This window comes from Clavelina lepadiformis, chromosome 7 (assembly GCF_947623445.1).
Source record: "Clavelina lepadiformis chromosome 7, kaClaLepa1.1, whole genome shotgun sequence".
Taxonomy (NCBI): domain Eukaryota; kingdom Metazoa; phylum Chordata; class Ascidiacea; order Aplousobranchia; family Clavelinidae; genus Clavelina; species Clavelina lepadiformis.
This window is the reverse complement of record NC_135246.1, coordinates 617,890-632,247: the sequence shown is the minus strand read 5'-3', so window position 1 is coordinate 632,247 and position 14,358 is coordinate 617,890.

Here is a 14,358-nt window from a genome sequence, read left to right as displayed (position 1 = left end):
TATAAATTTTCACATTTTCACTTGATGCTGAGTGATCGTGTTTTGGCTGTCTGTTAAAGACAAGACATCAAGAATTGGACGTAACTTATCTATAACGTAACTATATCTTCCTGATAGCACTAGGCCGGTTTGTCAGTTACATCTGCACAAACGTCTACATGTGACGTCACATATTACTGACTGTCGTAATAGGCGGTGTGCGTCTGTCTTTCCCTTGTCCGTTAGCCCTGATGACATGTGACGTAATAAAGGATAGTAAAATATAACTTAGGAAATATTCGATGCATGGTGATATTCCTGCAAGAATATTTCGTTTGTGTTTAGGTTACTGCCATTATTACTTTCCACGCTGTCAACCATCCGAGTTCAACTGCAGGTGTCAGGATAAAGCAACAGGGAAACCCCGAGAATGCATACCACAATCATGGGTCTGTGACGGGCAACTAGATTGCTCGAATGGAGCTGACGAAATTGATTGTAGATGCGATCCTGGCGAGTATCAGTGCTTTGATGGAGTCGGTGTGAGATTTTATCAATGCATCAATGACAGCAGAGTGTGTGATGGAGAGTTGGATTGCGTGAATTTGAGAGATGAGTATAATGAGAAGTGCGGGAAAGGATTCCAATGCAGCAATGGTCAATATATATCAGCATCACAGGAGTGTAATGGAGATGATAATTGCCAGGATAACAGCGATGAAGATAATTGCGATGGTTGCCCACAACACACATGCGATTGTTACAAGGAAGGAAACGACACTTGCGGGGATGGAACGAGATGCTACCGTGATAAGGGTAAGTTGAATTTGTTGTCGTTGATTAAACAAAATTATTAAATTCTGTGCAGAGATTTAAATTGTTTACTTGGAATTAAAATGAAAGCTATGTGTCGCTTAGTTAGGTTTTGTTTGAATCACATTTTAAATTCGACGCTAACTCACCAATAACGCATTAAACTTATTATTAACTGCATGGTCAAACGAGATTATTTAATGAAAGAATAAATACTTAAAAGAATGTTGATGAAAATGCCGGTATTACTTTTTGCTTTAAGTTGAAACAACGTTTGTTTACATTGTTTTGCAATACTACATTGTGACGTCAGAATGATAAGAGCTAGAAATATTAGTTAAACACAGTATTGTGAATTAAACTTATGTTAAAGTATATTTTTAGTTTGTTTGTTTAAGTCGGTTTAAGTTTTTATTGTTTAAGTTCGGTAAAACTAAGTCACATGCTCTGCCGTGTACTCTTTTCCACTCATTTCCAGCCTGTGTAAAGACAAACCAGTTTCTCCTGCGCCGAAATAATCCAAACTCATTAATAAGAATACCAACCTAATTTCGCTGGGTTCCAAGTCAGACCATGGATTCTAATTACAATAGAATTGTTCAATTTTGTAAATATACGGACGTATTTTGCCTTGTCTCTTTGCAATCTCATAAAAGCAACAAAGCTCTTGGAAAATATTTCACTCGATTTTAAAAGTCCACTAAGATAACGCTATCTACCTGCATTTGGCACACAGAGGGCAAAGAACCAACTGTATCTGTGCATGACTTGGCTCCAAAGCAAATAGGTCAAGAATTCCAAATGTTTGTAGTGCCGAAACCAAGGAAATATGAAAGATACTTTCGCACCTGCTGCCAGAGAAGAAACCAGTTAACACACAAATAAGACACATTTTGTGACCAATACGTATAAAGCGCTAATGTCAACACAGTATCTACAGATTAGTGGTAAAAGTCAAACAAAATGTGTGACATAATTTATTATGTTAGAAAAGCTAAGACCAAAGCATGTAACACTATGTTCATATAATGCGGTGAAACTGTTTTTGCAACACATTAAGGTAAATAATGACTTGGCTGCTACACAGTCTTAAATCGGCAAATAAAATCTCTTCGGTAAAATAAATATTTAAAAAATATTTTATGCCTTAACGGTAAAAGTTAATTTGCTTGTCAAATTATCTTGATTTATTAAAAATACTTTGTGCAGGTGGGTGAAGTTCATTGCTAGTATTAATAGTTTTGTGATTATTTACAAAAACATATTTTCACATTATCCTGACTAATTAAAAACACATCGTACAGAAAGATGTGATGGATATCCAAGCTGTCCAGATGGGAGCGACGAATGGAATTGTTCATCATGTTCCACATATGGACCACTTCAATGCGCTTGTAGTAAAGTTGATGATTACTCTTGTAAAGGATACGAACTTGTTTGTTATACGCACCGTGGTGGGTGAAGTTCATTGCTAGTATTAATATTTTTATGATTTATTACAAAAACATATTTTCACATTATCCTGACTAACTAAAAACACATCGTACAGACAGATGCAATGGATATGCACGCTGTCAAAACGGGAGCGACGAATGGAATTGTTCATCATGTCCTTCACGGCGGCCATATCATTGCGCTTGTAATAACAATGATACTTATTCTTGTAAAGAAGGTGGACTTGTATGTTATAAGGACGATTGTGGGTGAAATTCATTGCTAGTATTAATAGTTTTATGATTTATTACAAAAACATATTTTCACATTATCCTGACTAATTAAAAACACATCGTACAGAAAGATGCGATGGATTTCCAAGCTGTCCAGATGGGAGCGACGAATGGAATTGTTCATCATGTCCCTCAAAGCGGCCATTAAATTGCGCTTGTAATAAGATTAATGATTATTCTTGTAAAGAAAGAAAAGATACATGTTATAAGGATAATGGTAGGTGAAGTTTTAGTTTTAAAACGTGACGATATTTAATATTAAGCTATATTTTAACGATGTTTAATTACCTGTTTTAAAATGCTTTATTTTGACAAAATAATAATGAACATTTAGACATGACGGAATTTAACTTTAGTTAATTTTTAACGATGTTTAATTTCTTGTTTTTAAATGATTTATTAAGACACACTTTATAAATAGCTAGAAACTAGGTTCATTTACTTTGAAAATATTTAGCTATTATTTCATGTTTATTGCTACTCTTATTTGTTCATTCATAGACTTGTTTTTATGTCGTCATACAGCTGCATAACGCAAATATACATCAATTAATCACAGATAAAATCAACATTCAATAAACATGCAGTAAAACACGTAATTGTTGCTTCATTTCGTCACATATGCTCGTATTCTCCAAAGGACCATGTCACAATTGGCTATCTCAGAATACCTTAGGATTGGTGAACAATAACGCGTTTCAAATGCACGTCTTCATAAACCAGCCAATCAGCGATAACTCAGCCTTAGGTATGACGACCTCAGTGGATAGATTTGAGGCAGAGGTTTCATCATTATAAGAAGTGTTAATGGCGGCCTAACCCAAAAGAATGGAACGCTAAGTTCTGAAAAAGAGGAAACTAATTCTGTTCAAATCAAATTATTGTTATCACTGTGCCGGAGCAAAAGCGAGAGTTGAAGAAAAAATATTTAATCAGGTCTGGTGGTTTTCCGGTGTTGTCGGAGAATCATCTCTTTGCTCTCCTTTTGTCTTTTCTATTGTGAGTTGTCGATGTTGTTATGAATTCCTTTCCGGTTGAGTTGCTTTTTATTTACGAGCCAGCAAATGCCACTTTCGGACGTTTTATTTTCTTTTGAACTTAGATTGGACGAGTGCTTTTAAAATATTTCTTTGAATTGAGTAAATATTTGTTGTCGGTCGCCGGTTTTCTTTCAACAGATATGCTGTACAGTCTGGAGTCTTTCAGCGCATTTCCTTTTTTTATCACGAATGACAACATGTCATTTCCTGGCCTTGGTGGTTCAAACTAAGTTGTAACTAGGTAGATATAAGCAATCACAATTCCGTCAGATGTCGTTTCTTGACCTTGCAGTTTCATCGTTCATCTTTAATTCGATGTTTTTTTTATCAAGCTTTAGTGGGCCTGACTAAAGACTAAACTTGCCCACTATTCCCAGTTTGGTTTCTGAGTAATATTAGTTGTTTAAGCTGAGCAAAGGTTAAAGGCTAATGAATTGTGGACTTTGTTTTATATACAGTGTCCGACGATGACAGCCTGTTGATAAAATGGGTACTACGACACCTTATCGAAAGACACTTTATCGAAAGACACTTTATCGAACGACACCTGATCGAAACGACAGCTGATCGAAAGACACTTTATCGAAACGACAGCTGATCGAACGACACTTTATCGAACCGACAGTTAATCAAAACGACAGTTGATCGAACGACACTTTATCGAACCGACAGTTCAAGCAAGATTTTTGCGTGTTTCTCAAACATTGAAACAATGAGCCATTGTGATGTGCGGTCTTTGTAATGGTGTGCATTAATGAATTGTGATGTATATATCATAAAGTTGACGATTTATATTTTATATCTATATTTTATATTTGTATCATAAAGTGTTCGATTTCGCATGGCGGCCGGCCCGCCCACATATTAATAAGATATCACAAGAATACGCACGAGAATTACTAAGTACGAGAGTAACCTAGAAACCTATGCGTCGTAGACTGATGAGATTATTACAGGTTAGTAGAAACATCATCTGGCTTCCTGTATACATCATAATTGTAAAACTAAAGAAAGTGAATTTAGTGTAAATTAGGTATTTCTAAAAGTGACACATTTTTATAAATTCTTCTTGTTACGCCGCGCCCCCGCTGTGAAAAGAGAACGAAAAAGAATAGTTAGTCAAGTTATTGGTGCGTAAATGAGTAATACGTTTCAATGCGGAGAGAGAGCAAAATTATATAAATATCACAATATCTCAAAAATTACAAAATCCAACTTTATCAAACAAACATGGACAGATAGCTGAACATCACAATGACCCATTGTTTCAATGTTTGAGAAACACGCAAAAATCTTGCTTGAACTGTCGGTTCGATAAAGTGTCGTTTGATCAACTTTCGGTTCGATAAAGTGTCGTTCGATCAACTGTCGTTTCGATCAGGTGTCGTTTCGATCAGGTGTCGTTCGATTAAGTGTCTTTCGATAAAGTGTCGTTCGATTAAGTGTCGTTCGATAAAGTGTCTTTCGATAAGGTGTCGCGTCACGGATAAAATGTCCGGGTCAACAAAATTTATTTGAGATTTGAATGTAAATAGAGATGTTTAGAAACTTGTCATTAGATAATTATAATCTATCCGTCGTTCAACCAATCACTTTCTCCATTTTTTTAACCCTTGACACCGCTCCAAACTGAAGTGATCGCCAGTTATACAGTAGGCTTTTTTCTCTTTGTCACGGGTTGTTTGCCGTTAGTGAACTTTAAGCTTAGCAAGTTTCTAAGCAAACTTTATTCAACTTTATAGGATAATAAATCTTCTGTAAGAGCTTGCTGGAAGCAAATTAATGTCAAAAATACATCATCACCTAACTTATTTTTGCGATGTGGAAATTTTGAACATAGCGTTTGGTGGGGTAATTTCCAGTCTAAAACAACATCGACATTACTGACCAACGATGGACCTAATACGCTTTTGACCTTGGGCGATGTGAAGCATGTACTTAGAACCTTACATTTTCACTTCCTGTGTCGTTTTTCGGCTCAAAGTCGGTGCATCAGGGTCGGCTGCGTGATCTTGCAATGAAGAGGAAAACCTACATCCAAGAAGTTGTCGGTTTGACGATCACCGAGAAAATAATGACGTGTCTTGGCAAGACACTTATAAACGTGACTAAAGATGAGCATGGAAGTTGACTTCACTCGGCTTCCTCTCCACTTAGTCTAAACTATAAATCATTCCATAAATACGATGAAAAAGTGCCAAGCATTACAATTTTAGGCAAATAATAAAGAAGTAAGTAAGTAATATTAAGTTATACGTGCAGCCTACACTTCTGAATATATGATGGTTCCAGAACATCAAGCATACTTATTCATTTTGTGTACAAATAGAAAGAATATGAGTTAAAATTCAATGTGTGGATCGAATGTCATTGTGCTTAAGAACAAATCAATAAAAGACAATTTGTTCAGTTTTCATATAAAATTTGTTGGAATATTTTTAACATGAAGAAATTTTAATAAAACTAATACATTGTGTATCACCATTTTGCGTCTTTTTTATAGAAAGATGTGATACAAGAAAGAATTGCCCAGACTCATCAGATGAAATGAACTGCTCTTGTCCGAAAGACAAATTTACCTGTTCCTGCTTCAATAAGAACCTTCCTACTTGCAGTATGGAGAAAGGATGTATCCCGATGGAGTACGTCAATGACGGAAAGCTTGACTGCCCTAGTCGTATTGATGAACAGTATATCAAGTCATGGGACAAAAGAAGTCTGGGTTCTTGCAATTTTAATGTTAATAGGTTCGAAAATGAAAGGTTTTGTGTCCCACCTTGGTGTGACAAATCTACTTGTACAAATGTACAATCATTAGAATGTAGTAATTATGATTGCAACATGACTGACGCGGTTTGCTTTTCTTTCTGTTCTGGAAAAAGAACTTCACTTAGCAACCCTAACAGGATATTCCAATGTACTGACCAATCTATAAACTTTGACCAAAACTTCTGCAATGGAAAGAAGGACTGCAATGACGGAAGTGATGAAATTACTTCTCAACCTGGATTTAAGTGTTCTGCCAAGTTCTCCACCATTCTATGCGTCCTTCCTCAATGGAATCTATACGACGACATCCCACAATGTTATGATAATTCTGATCTTTGTTTTAGCAGTGATGGCTCCTTTCATTGCTTTAAGTGTCTGGACGATCGCCTGATCATCTCGTCTAAGCAAGTCTGTGATGATTTTATTGATTGTTTTGACCTCTCGGACGAATGTCTCTGCGAAAATCCATCTTTGCCGGAGTGTCTGGATGTCTTTTCTAGGTCATCGCAATGCAACTTCTTCAAATTTTGGAGCATTGAGTCAGATGACACTTTTAATATTTTGCCTTCTTTGCAAGTTGACAAAGATTTAATGATTTGCAAGAACAAACAGGGCGACACACTTGCTGTCCAGTGCGATGGAAGACCAGAATGCCTGGACTTCTCTGATGAGTGCAAATCGTGTCCCAATCCTCCAGCATTTTGCAATGATACTTGCCGCACTTACTTCCCGATGGGAGATCGATATTGTGATGGTTACATTGATGAGGCATGGAAGTACTTACAAGACACAAACTGCTCTAAAGGATTTGATGAAAAAATCTGTCCAAAACGATTTCAATGCAAAGCTGATGACAAGGATAGCATCGACATCTTACAAAAATGTGATGGTAGGGAAAACTGTGATGATGGAATTGACGAAAAAAACTGTACCAACAGGTACTACTGCACAACAAAGGTAGGAAATCTGGTATCGATACCAAAGTCTTCAGTTCTCAATGGTAAACAAGACTGTGTTGATGGATCGGATGAATTTATTCCTGGGTTATTCTCTTCCGCTAGTAATATGATTGACAACCTCGGTCTAAAAATATGGCTGTGGTTTGTCACTATACTTACCATTGTGGGTAACTTTTACGTCGCCATTATTTCTGTTAAAAATCTCAACGAACGGAAAAACAAAGATGCTTCTGTATGCAACCATGTTTTAATCATCAACCTCTCTGTCTCTGACTGCTTAATGGGTGTATATTTGATGATTATTTTAGTAAAAGATGTTCAGTTTGCAGGTAGATATTCCGTATTCGATTATGAGTGGAGATCGAGTACGGTTTGCTCATTGGCGGGAAGTCTGTGCGTGATTTCCAGTCAAACTTCCTGCTTTCTCATGGCTATTCTTACCAGTTATCGCTTGTATGCTGTCTACTGTCCATTCAAAGCTCGTCATGCTTCTGCAAAACCCTGGATTGTTGCTGCAATATTTTCTTGGATAATTTCCATCATCATTGCTGTCGTATCCAACACCACACATTACTTTAAATCTAAAGTTCTTTTTATTAATGATTTTTCTTCATCTGATACAGTCACTCATGATCGTGACGCGACACCTTATCGAAAGACACTTTATCGAACGACACTTAATCGAACGACACTTTATCGAAAGACACTTAATCGAACGACACCTGATCGAAACGACACCTGATCGAAACGACAGTTGATCGAACGACACTTTATCGAACCGAAAGTTGATCCAACGACACTTTATCGAACCGACAGTTAATCAAAACGACAGTTGATCGAACGACACTTTATCGAACCGACAGTTCAAGCAAGATTTTTGCGTGTTTCTCAAACATTGAAACAATGGGTCATTGTGATGTTCAGCTATCTGTCCATGTTTGTTTGATAAAGTTGGATTTTGTAATTTTTGAGATATTGTGATATTTATATAATTTTGCTCTCTCTCCGCATTGAAACGTATTACTCATTTACGCACCAATAACTTGACTAACTATTCTTTTTCGTTCTCTTTTCACAGCGGGGGCGCGGCGTAACAAGAAGAATTTATAGAAATGTGTCACTTTTAGAAATACCTAATTTACACTAAATTCACTTTCTTTAGTTTTACAATTATGATGTATACAGGAAGCCAGATGATGTTTCTACTAACCTGTAATAATCTCATCGTCTACGACGCATAGGTTTCTAGTAATTAACGATTGCAAATGTGTGTGCGGGGTTGGCCACACCTAGTTTTTTTAGTAAACTCGCGAGCCTGGTTAGGATAGGGTTAAAAGATCCACAATTTATTGAAACAACTGACGATATGCACTGTTAAAAGAACGACAATTTATTAAAAGAACTGACAACATGCACTGTTAAAAGCACGACAACTGACGAAGTGCACATTTCAATCGCATTCATTTAATTACAAGTTGTGTGCAATTGCTCGAAGATAACTTTTTATGTCCATATTTGTTGAGTCATAATTTTCAACTATGCTCTTCAGCCGTTGGTTGACAGCGTCGTAGCGCTTCTTCCGAGGTGGGCCATCGATTCCAGCACTCAATTGCTCAATTAACATTTCGTTGGAACCTTGTTCCCGCTTAATTTTTTTGACGAGTCTTCGAAGCGTCGGATGGGATAATGAGACACGCTTGCTGAACGCATTGTGCCATCCTTCAATGCTATTATTCGTTCTTGGAAGGAAGCGGAATTGGCCATTGGCCAAAATGGAAAAGGCAGCCGAGAATTTCTGCCCGAGGGAAGCTGGAAGAAAGAGCATTATATGCTGCCATTTCAAAGTCTATTGTTACGGTTTCTGGGGCTATTTCTGGTCGCTGTTGTTCCAATAAACAAAAGATGCGATTGTACACAGCTTCAGATTTGTTCTCGGTAATGGTGTATACGAGTGGCACCGTGCGATTTTCATCGACCAGCGCGTGTATCGTGTACAGCTGGTATCCAAGTGGGGCAACATCAAATGTACCGTCACAAAACCAATTAGCGCAGTTGTTCAGTATATCCAGATTCTTTTGAGATGCAAACATATAGAATTCGTTCTCATCGTCTTCCTCGATAACGAAGGCTTCTCCCCTCGGTGTATTAGCTGAGCGTGATCTTAGCTTGCTTTTCGTGAATTTCATTGTTGAAAATATTTGTTCACATGTGTACGTGCTACCAAGCATCGAAGCCATTTATTTTGCGCTGTCGGTCAAGCTGGGATAAAGACTACTTTCAAGAAGCTACTTTGTGTAAAAGTCAGGCAGCGACATGCCCCTTGCTATAAAATTTTGCCTTCAATTCCTTACTCTTTGTATCTATAATGACTAGTCTAGTCTACTGTACAGACAATCTCGTACTTAGTAATTCTCGTGCGTATTCTTGTGATATCTTATTAATATGTGGGCGGGCCGGCCGCCATGCGAAATCGTACACTTTATGATACAAATATAAAATATAGATATAAAATATAAATCGTCAACTTTATGATATATACATCACAATTCATTAATGCACACCATTACAAAGACCGCACATCACAATGGCTCATTGTTTCAATGTTTGAGAAACACGCAAAAATCTTGCTTGAACTGTCGGTTCGATAAAGTGTCGTTCGATCAACTGTCGTTTTGATTAACTGTCGGTTCGATAAAGTGTCGTTCGATCAGCTGTCGTTTCGATAAAGTGTCGTTCGATCAACTGTCGGCTCGATTAACTGTCGTTCGATAAAGTGTCTTTCGATCAACTGTCGTTTCGATCAGGTGTCGTTCGATAAAGTGTCTTTCGATAAAGTGTCTTTCGATAAGGTGTCGTAGTACCACTCATGATTACGTCACAGATTTTGCTTGTCGTCTGGCCATTCTTACAAACACTTCTCAGGATATCGATGAAAGTAATTGGGAAAGTGTTCAAAGCTTTTTGATGGATGAATTTCCTCAATATGCCCCAATAGGCGAGATCGGTTACTATGGTACTACAAGTGTGTGCATGCCACGATTGTACGTAAATCGCAGTGATAGTTTCTGGATCTTTTCCATTGTCATGATAACCTTCAATTTCCTTTCCTTTCTCTTTGTGCTCTCTGGATTCGGCTTAATCGCTTGGAAAATGAAGATACGTCCGATAAAAAGTAACAACACCCAGAAACAAAATGCTAAAATGAATCAACGAATCGCTCGCATCATTATATCTGATTTTTTTTGTTGGGTTCCAATCTGCATAATGGCTTACATAAGCGTGAGTGGAGTGAAGCTTCCAGATGAAGTTGAAATATTCACTGCAGGAGTGCTCCTCCCCACCAACAGTGCATTCAACCCCATCTTGTACTCGCCCTACATCGAAACGAAAGTGGTATACTTATGGAAAGGAATTCGACCCAACTGCAATCAAACCCCCAACAGAAATACGATCGAGCTTCACGTAACTTCCTAAGTATTGAGTTTACTGGATCAATTCCACCAGGCAGACTCTTGAACATCTTCTTTGCACTTGATTTCTTTACCAGGGTCTAAATATGTAAATTTAAACTTCCAGACAACTGCTCCTTTTCTTTGGTAGAGATTATTTGCCGGAGGAAATCATTTAACAAAACCTTTTACATTCACAAAATGTTTTAATGTCACTTCTTTAACAAATTGTTTTGTGTCTTATGTTTTGTTGCTTTGACTGATGACTTGTATTGTCGTGTATATAATCAGATTTTGTCAAAAAGATTTATAAAAAAATTAAAAAATTAATCAAAAACAAAAAACAAAAAAGCAAGGAAAAGCGTATCAAATATGCAGTATTTGTTGTGGAGTATATTTGTACAGTAAGTATACTTAAGTAAGTTATATATTATATTCATATTAACACTACATTGTATCCGTTTGAATTGTTGCTTCTCTAAGCCTTTTATTAGAAAACCTGTAAATAAGTTGCTTTGTTTTTCATCTTATAACGCTCTTCTTGTGAAAATCTTATGTTATTAACATTTCTATCATTTTTTAAATATCTTATTTAATTATTATCATTAAAATACGTTGGTGTGATTGGACTTACTATTATTTCGTTGTCATCTGTGCTGTTGGTTGAATAATTCCCCATTCTTATATTTCTTCCATACTCTCCTAAATTTACAATCATTTTATTCAAGATAATATGGATGCCAAACTTTCAACGTAACAATGGTTTGTGTCGGTTTTAAAGTGGTTCAGTAACGACATATGATGTCTGTATTGAAATGTAAGAAGATTGTTTATTGGTATTCGATATGTTGGATTGACAAGATAGTGTATATCGTTTTTGATTTATCAGATGGCGTGCATTGCGTTATAATTGTATATATTTCGCACAAAAAAATGAAATAATAAAAAAAATTGAAAAATTGAAAAATAACAAAAACAATTTAAATCACAAATATAACAAAAATATTATTTAGAAAGTATTAAACCAAAAAATAAAAAATAAATAATTAAATCATTGTTTGCAAAAATATGTTCATTTTTTATTATGTTTGCTTTGGAGTATAATTGTTTAACAATTATTGTTGCTGTAACATGTTTATTATTAAACCTGTGAATACGTCGCTTTACTTTTTAAGTTAAGTTGCGGTTTTTAAAAATTGCTTTTAAATGACTCATAAAACAATCATAATAATGCGCATAATTTAAAGTAACCAATCAAACAGAAGCATAGACAACTAAGCTACATCATATAAACTTATGGAGATTGTTTATATTAGAGACGTCACTTCTATAACAAATTGTTTTATTTTTCATGCTTTGTTGCTCTTACTTGCCTTGCCCTTTATTTAATCGGATTTTGTTTAAACAATTTTAAAACATAAAAGAATATTAAAAAAAATTCAAAGAAAGTTAATTAAATCTGCAATCATGTATTCGTTGTACAATGTACTGTATATTTAATTTGTTGCTGTAAGATGTTTGTTAGAAAACCTGTGAATACGTTGCTTTGCTTTCCATCGGATGTCGCTCTTCTGGTGAAGATCCTATGATATGAACATTTCTATGATTTAGTTGTGTGTTTTATCACAAACTGTAATTATGTTATCGCTATCGCAGATAGCATGTTTGGTGATCAGGTAAACCCTTGTTTAAATGTTTGCTTTCATTTTCACGCATTTATTCTTCGAAAAAATTATTACAAAGATTTCGGAAAAATTTGTTTCTGCACCAATCAATACAATTTGGCCACAACACAAATGTATATTGTCTTATTGAAAATTGACCCGGTCTAACAATTTGAAGACCAATGACTTGTGGCCTTCGTTGAACGAATGCACAGTTTCGATTTGAAATTTATAACAAAGCTAAAATGTTAAAGAACCAGGTCTTCTATGTAGAGTATGTTATGACTAAATTCATCTAAAGTTGTCCTAAGCTTCAGTATTCCGTAAAAATGGAGGAGTTGTTAGAAAGTTGCTTTTGTTTGAAAGTGTATTTAATAATATTTAGGGAATACCCCGTCGCCGAGAATAGCTGACCCAAGCTGTATTATTTAAGTATATTAAGAATAGGTTCCCTTCTACTGGAGTCTGTCATCACAGTTTCTCAGAGAGTCAAAATGACGGTTCCATCTGGCCGCTACTTCTTACCGGTACAAACGGTAATAACTAGCGATAACTTCGAGAACGATAACGACATTAACTATGATACAAACACACGCAGATGTAACTACTACATGCTAACAGTGGAACAATTTGGTAACGCAAGGCAATATATCACCGGATAAACTAGCATGATCGGCCAGAAGTTAAAAAATGATTTGACCATGATACGATTTATGAAACTCAATTGTCTTACAACAAACCTGTCGTGTTGGTTAAAAAGGAAGTCGACGCTTATCGTTTTTGCAATGACTTCCGCTCATTACACAAATGCATTCACGCGCCTAAACTGCCGACAGGGTATTTAGACAAATATAACTTACATAACAAGGAAGTTTTTTCCACTCTTAATTTGACGAGAGCCCTTGCTATAATAACGCCAGTATATCCCCTGAAAAAAAATCAAAACTGATTTTTCTACAAATGGCAAATCATAGACTTTTCTGCAAAAATGTGCTTTAGTTGAAAAATAGAAAGTCGAATGTCTAAAAATAGAAATATATTTAATTTGTAAAAGAGTGAATGGTTTGTAGGAAGCCTTTAGAATCGTTTTGTGGGTTTTATTCAGGCCACATATTTATATCCAGTGAAATACAAGAGCAAGTCTTCGAACATTTTCGCATAATCTCGGGTAAGTAAAGTTGGTATCAAGCCCACGAAAGAGTGGGTAAACGCAATTTTGAAATGGGATCGTCCAAAACATGCAAAGATTTAAGACAATACCTGAGCGTTTACATGTGTTACCATCGTTACCTCCCCCATATAGCGCCGTCGGCTGGGCACTTACACGAGATTGCAGTGACACCGTAAGACTAAAACGCAAACTTAGAATGAACTGAGCACGCGATAAAGAATTTTGAGACCAATAGAAACAAAATGGCGGAAGCAGCGCTTTAAAGTTCCCGATTGCCGGAACAGAAACGACATTGACACCCGACGCGGCAGGAAAAGACACGCAAAGTCAAATCTTACGTTTTTCGCCTCTATATTTTGTCGTGTCATGTGACATAAGGACTTTGCCAAACGGGAAGTATTTTAACTTATAAATGACACATTAAAGAGGATTATGACTGTCTGTCGATATAATCACTCAAGTTAAAGCTTACACCAACTTTTCAACGAAACCTTTCTATACCGCGTCGAGGCGGCAGATTTAGAGTTATCGGTTCATTCATGGATACCGTGTCCCAAGCGCGCCATTTCACGAGAACTACACCCTTACAAGACTTAACATTGACATTTGCAAACAATGCTTACCCCTCATGCTGGTGCAAATTACGCGCGATTACGCGAGACAACTTCCAACAAACATTCCACAGCATTGAAAATTGGTTCAGCGACATCAATACAATCGTTGATAAAACGTCTAAATACAACATCGCTCAGGATGAAATACAAACATATAAGCCTCAGTTTGTAAG